Source organism: Triticum urartu, chromosome 4A (assembly GCF_056163025.1).
Source record: "Triticum urartu cultivar PI428250 chromosome 4A, HENAU_Tu73, whole genome shotgun sequence".
Classification (NCBI taxonomy): domain Eukaryota; kingdom Viridiplantae; phylum Streptophyta; class Magnoliopsida; order Poales; family Poaceae; genus Triticum; species Triticum urartu.
In genome coordinates this window covers 603,759,500-603,765,199 of record NC_141876.1, presented here as the reverse complement: position 1 = coordinate 603,765,199, position 5,700 = coordinate 603,759,500, and positions in this window count along the sequence as shown.

The following is a 5,700-nucleotide window of genomic DNA, read 5'->3' as shown; positions in this document are numbered from 1 at the left end:
GTGAGCAACTGAAGCGTAGTTGACTCGTGTGCCTTGAGAGGCGCAGAAAGCTCTGAACTTGTCTGAATCAAAGTTCGACCCATTGTCAGTGATGATGCTATGCGGGACTCCATATCTGAATATCAACTCCCTGATGAAACTGATAGCAGTGCAAGCATCAAGATTCTTGATAGGCTTAGCTTCAATCCATTTGGTGAACTTGTCGACTGCCACTAGCACATGCGTGAAACCACTCCTACCCGTTCTCAATGGTCCAACCATATCCAGTCCCGAAACAGCGAAGGGCCAGACGAGTGGAATGGTCTACAGGGCTGACGCGGGTTTGTGCGACCTATTGGAGTAGAACTGGCATCCTTCACACTTGTCGACTATCTCTTTCGCCATCTCATTTGCTCTCGGCCAGTAATATCCCGCTCGGTATGCTTTAGCCACAATGGTCCGAGAGGACGCATGATGACCACAGGTCCCCGAGTGGATATCATCAAGGATTATCTGACCTTCTTCCGGCGTTATACACTTCTGACTGACTCCAGTCGCGCTTTCTCTATACAACTGTCCCTTTATGACTGTAAAGGCTTTGGATCAACGGACGATCTGTCGAGCCTCTTCCTCGTCCTCTGGGAGTTCTTTCCTTAGGATATACGCGATGTACGGTACCGTCCAGTCGGGAGTGATTACCAAGACTTCCATGATTAGGTCGACCACTGCTGGAATTTCAACTTCAGTCGGATCCGTGGCACTCTTTGGCTGCGGGGCTTCATCAGTAAAAGGATCTTCCTGAACTGATGGCGTGTGGATGTGTTCCAAAAACACATTGCTGGGAATGGCTTCTCTCTTGGAACCTATTTTTGCCAAATCATCAGCTGCTTGATTTTTCAGTCGGGGTATGTGATGAAGCTCTAACCCCTCGAATTTCTTCTCTAACTTTCTCACTGCATTGCAATAACCAGTCATGGCTGGACTTCTGATGTCCCACTCCTTCATCACCTGATTAACCACCAAGTTTGAGTCGCCATAGACCATGAGGCGACGGACGCCGAGTGAAATGGCCATGCGCAACCCGTACAAAAGCGCTTCATACTCTGATTCGTTATTGGAGGAATCGAAGTGAATCTGGAGAACATATCTGAGCTTATCTCCTCGGGGGGAAACCAATACTACCCCAGCACCGGAACCATTCAGCATCTTAGACCCATCGAAGAACATGGTCCAGTGCTGTGACGCCCCCGATTTAATCGTACACTAATCATACACGCAAACGTGTACGATCAAGATCAGGGACTCACGGGAAGATATCACAACACAACTCTACAAATAAAATAAGTCATACAAGCATCATATTACAAGCCAGGGGCCTCGAGGGCTCGAATACAAGAGCTCGATCATAGACGAGTCAACGGAAGCAACAATATCTGAGTACAGACATAAGTTAAACAAGTTTGCCTTAAGAAGGCTAGCACCAACTGGGATACAGATCGAAAGAGGCGCAGGCCTCCTGCCTGGGATCCTCCTAACTACTCCTGGTCGTCGTCAGCGGGCATCACGTAGTAGTAGGCACCTCCGGTGTAGTAGGGGTCGTCGTCGAAGGTGGCTTCTGGCTCCTGGGCTCCAACATCTGGTTGCGACAACCAGGTAGAAGGGATAGAGGGAAGGAAGGAGAAAGCAACCGTGAGTACTCATCCAAAGTACTCGCAAGCAAGAAGCTACACTACATATGCATGGGTATCAAATGGAGTAAGGGTATCATATGTGGACTGAACTACAGAATGCCAGAATAAGAGGGGGATAACTAATCCTTTCGAAGACTACGCCTCTGGCAGCCTCCGTCTTGCAGCATGTAGAAGGGAGTAGACTGAAGTCCTCCAAGTATCATCGCATAGCAATAATCCTACCCGGCGATCCCCTCCTCGTAACCCTGAGAGAGAGCGACCACCGGTTGTATCTGGCACTTGGAAGGGTGTGTTTTATTAAGTATCCGGTTCTAGTTGTCATAAGGTCAAGGTACAACTCCAAGTCGTCCTGTTACCGAAGATCACGGCTATTCGAATAGATTAACTTCCCTGCAGGGGTGCACCACATACCCCAACACGCTCGATCCCATTTGGCCGGACACACTTTCCTGGGTCATGCCCGGCCTCGGAAGATCAACACGTCGCAGCCCCACCTAGGCACAACAGAGAGGTCAGCACGCCGGTCTAAACCTAAGCGCACAGGGGTCTGGGCCCATCGCCCTTAGCACACCTTCACGTTGCGTGGGCGGCCGGAAGCAGACCTAGCCTAGTGGCGTTCCAGTCCAATCCAGCGCGCGCCGCTCCGTCGCTGACGTCAAGAAGGCTTCGGCTGATACCACGACGCCGGGATACCCATAACTACTCCCGCGTAGATGGTTAGTGCGTATAGACCAAATGGCCAGACTCAGATCAAATACCCAGATCTCGTTAAGCGTGTTAAGTATCCGCGAACGCCGACCAGGGCCAGGCCCACCTCTCTCCTAGGTGGTCGGAACCTACCCTGTCGCTCCGCCTCAAAGATCCACACAGAGGGCCGTTGGGACAAAGGTCCTTTCAGCCCCCAATCCGTGAATCACTCGCGGGTGCTCCACAAGCCGACCCGTCTTTAGTCACCACATGTATCCTGTAGAAAGTAAGTAATATACCCATGATCACCTCCCGAGTGATCACGGCCCAGTAGTATAGCATGGCAGACGGACAAGAGTGTAGGGCCACTGATGGAACACTAGCATTCTATACTAAGCAGTAGGATAGCAGGTAATGGTAACAACAGTAGTAACAAGGACAGGCTATGCATCAGGATAGGAATAACGGAAAGCAGTAGCATGCTACACTACTCTAATGCAAGCAGTAAAGAGGAGAGTAGGCGATATCTGGTGATCAAGGGGGGGGGCTTGCCTGGTTGCTCTGGCAAGAGAGAGTGGTCGTCAACTCCGTAGTCGTACTGGGTAGCAGCGGCGTCGGTCTCGGTGTCTAGCGAGAGAAGAGGGGGGAGAAACAATAAATATTTAAGCAAACAGATGCATAGCGATGCATGACATGACAAGTAGCGGTGCTAGGGGTGCCCTATCGCGGTATGAGGTGATACCGGTGTGGGGAGGAAACATCCGGGAAAGTATCCCCGGTGTTTCGCGTTTTCGGACAGATGAACCGGAGGTGAAATGTTGCAGGTTCACTATGCTAGGGATGCGTGGTGGATGAACGGGCTGCGTATCCGGAATCGTCTCGTCGTTCTGAGCAACTTTCATGTTGAAAATATTTTAATCCGAGTTACGGATTAAAATATATGATTTTCTAAAGATTTTATTAATTTCTGAGATTTAATTAATTATTTAATTAATTCGAAAATGATTTAATGACATCAGCAGTCAACAGAGTTGACTTGGTCAACCTGACATGTGGGTCCAGGGGGGGCCCACCTGTCATCCTCTAATTAGGTTAATTAGGGTTTAGGTTAATCTAATTACAGTTTAATTAAACTTAACTAGTTAATTAAATTAATTAAACCGGATTAATTAATTTAATTAATTTCTTAATTAATTAATTAATTAATAATTAATTTTATTAAATCATTTTTATTTTTATTAATTATATTTATTTTATTTTATTTTATTTTTTAAATTCCTTTTCTTTTTTTGGGGGGGGGGGGCTGGGCCCGTTCGGTCAGTGGCCTAGGGCCATAGCGGGTGTGCGGTTACGGGCGCCTCGTGCGGGGTCGAGCCCGTCCGGGGGGGCGAGGCAACCAGGGCACGGCGGGGTGTCGCCGGCGAGCGGCGCGGCAGCGCGGTAGCAGGGGGGTCCGCGGGCGAGCGGCGCAGGGGAAGGCAGGGCGGCGAGCGTCGCCGGCGCGCGCGCTGGGGTGGTGAGCCGTGGGCGGGGCCAGAGGGCGGTCGCGGGCGACTCGAGCTCGGCGAGCGCTGGTTCGGCGGCGAGCGAGTGACGCGGGGCTCGCGGCGATGGGCGCGGCGGACGCGATGGTGAGCGTGCGCGCGGTGGCGCGTCGAGGGAGGCGCATATGGCGCGGGGACAGGGGAGGACGAGGGGGAATCGGTGAGGGCTCACAGCGGAGCGTAGGGGGGCGGCAGTGGGCTCGGGAGACGAGGTAGCGAGCGACGGGCGGCGGTGTCGAGGCCGCCGGCGGCGGGTGGCGGCGACTTGGGGCGGCGGTGTCCAGGCGGCGGGGCGCGGCTCGATCCGGCGGCTTCAGGGTCGGTAACGAGGCGAGGCGCCGGCGTCGAGGAGTGGGGCGGCGCGGTCACCGGGGAGAGGCGGCGGGGTCGGGATGAGGCCGACGGGGCGATGGGATGGGGGCACCGAGCGTTGGGGCGCTGGGTGTGTGGCGGCGCTGGGAGGGAGAGGGAGAGACGTGCGGGGGAGAGTGGGGGTCGGGTGGGTTAGGGTTTGGGGGGGGGGAATGGATAAGGGGAGGGGGGGAAGGCCGGTTGGGCCTGCGCCCGAATGGGCCGGCCAACTGGGCCAGTAGGCCGTGGGAGGGGGTTCCCTCTTTCTTCTCTTCTTTTTTGTTAGTTTCTTTCTTTTATTTATTTTCCTTTTCTGTCTTTATTCATTTTAAAATACTTAGGCAGTTTATAAAATTGTGTTTATTACACCATATTGACCTATGTAAAATATGGCATCTCCCGAACACTTTTGTTTTAAATTTTGAAAAACTTTTATTGTTTGCTTTGATTTTGAAATTTGAATTCGAATGGGATTGAATCATCGCGAGGTTTACAACAGTAAGAGTGGTGACGAGGCATCATTAGCAGAGGTTACTGTAGCTTGATTATCCGGGCGTTACAAGTGCTCCGAGTGAACTTGAGTCGGTAGCTGCTGTTCAATCCACTCGGCGACGAAATCTGCTATTGCTTGGGACTTGATAGCCTTCTTTGCCTCAAACTTGATATCTAGGGGAAGGAGTTCAATCGCCCATTTTGCCACTCGACCGGTTGCATCTCTGTTGTGCAGAATCTCTGACAATGGAGCGTCACTGACGACCGTAATGGAATGGTCAGAGAAGTAATGTGCAACCTTCTTCGTGGTCATATAAATCCCATATACAAGCTTCTGGTAATGAGGATATCTTTGATTTGATGGAGTCAAAACTTCAGAAACATAATATACTGGGCGCTGAACTTTGAAGGCCTTTCCTTCTTCTTCCCGCTCGACCGTAAGTACTGTACTGACGACTTGTCCCGTGGCTGCAATGTAAAGCAGCAAAGGCTCCTTGCTGATTGGGGCAGCAAGCACCGGCTGGGTGGAGAGCAGAGCTTTGAGCTCTGCAAACGCTGCATCAGCTTCTGGAGTCCACTCGAACTGGTCTGACTTCGTCATCAGTCGGTAAAGAGGCAATGCCTTTTCACCGAGACGAGAGATGAATCGACTTAAAGCGGCCAAGCAACCTGTAAGCTTCTGGACGTCGTGCACACGCACATGACGTTTCATCCGGAGTATAGTACCAACCTTTTCTGGATTGGCGTCGATTCCCCATTCGGAAACGAGAAAACCGAGTAACTTTCCACCGGGAACTCCGAATGTGCACTTTGATGGATTGAGCTTGATATCATACCTCCTGAGGTTGGCAAAGGTTTCATCAAGGTCAGTCAGTAGGTCGGAACCCTTCCGTGACTTGACCACAATATCATCCATGTATGCTTCCACATTCCGACGGATTTGAGTGAGCAAACAC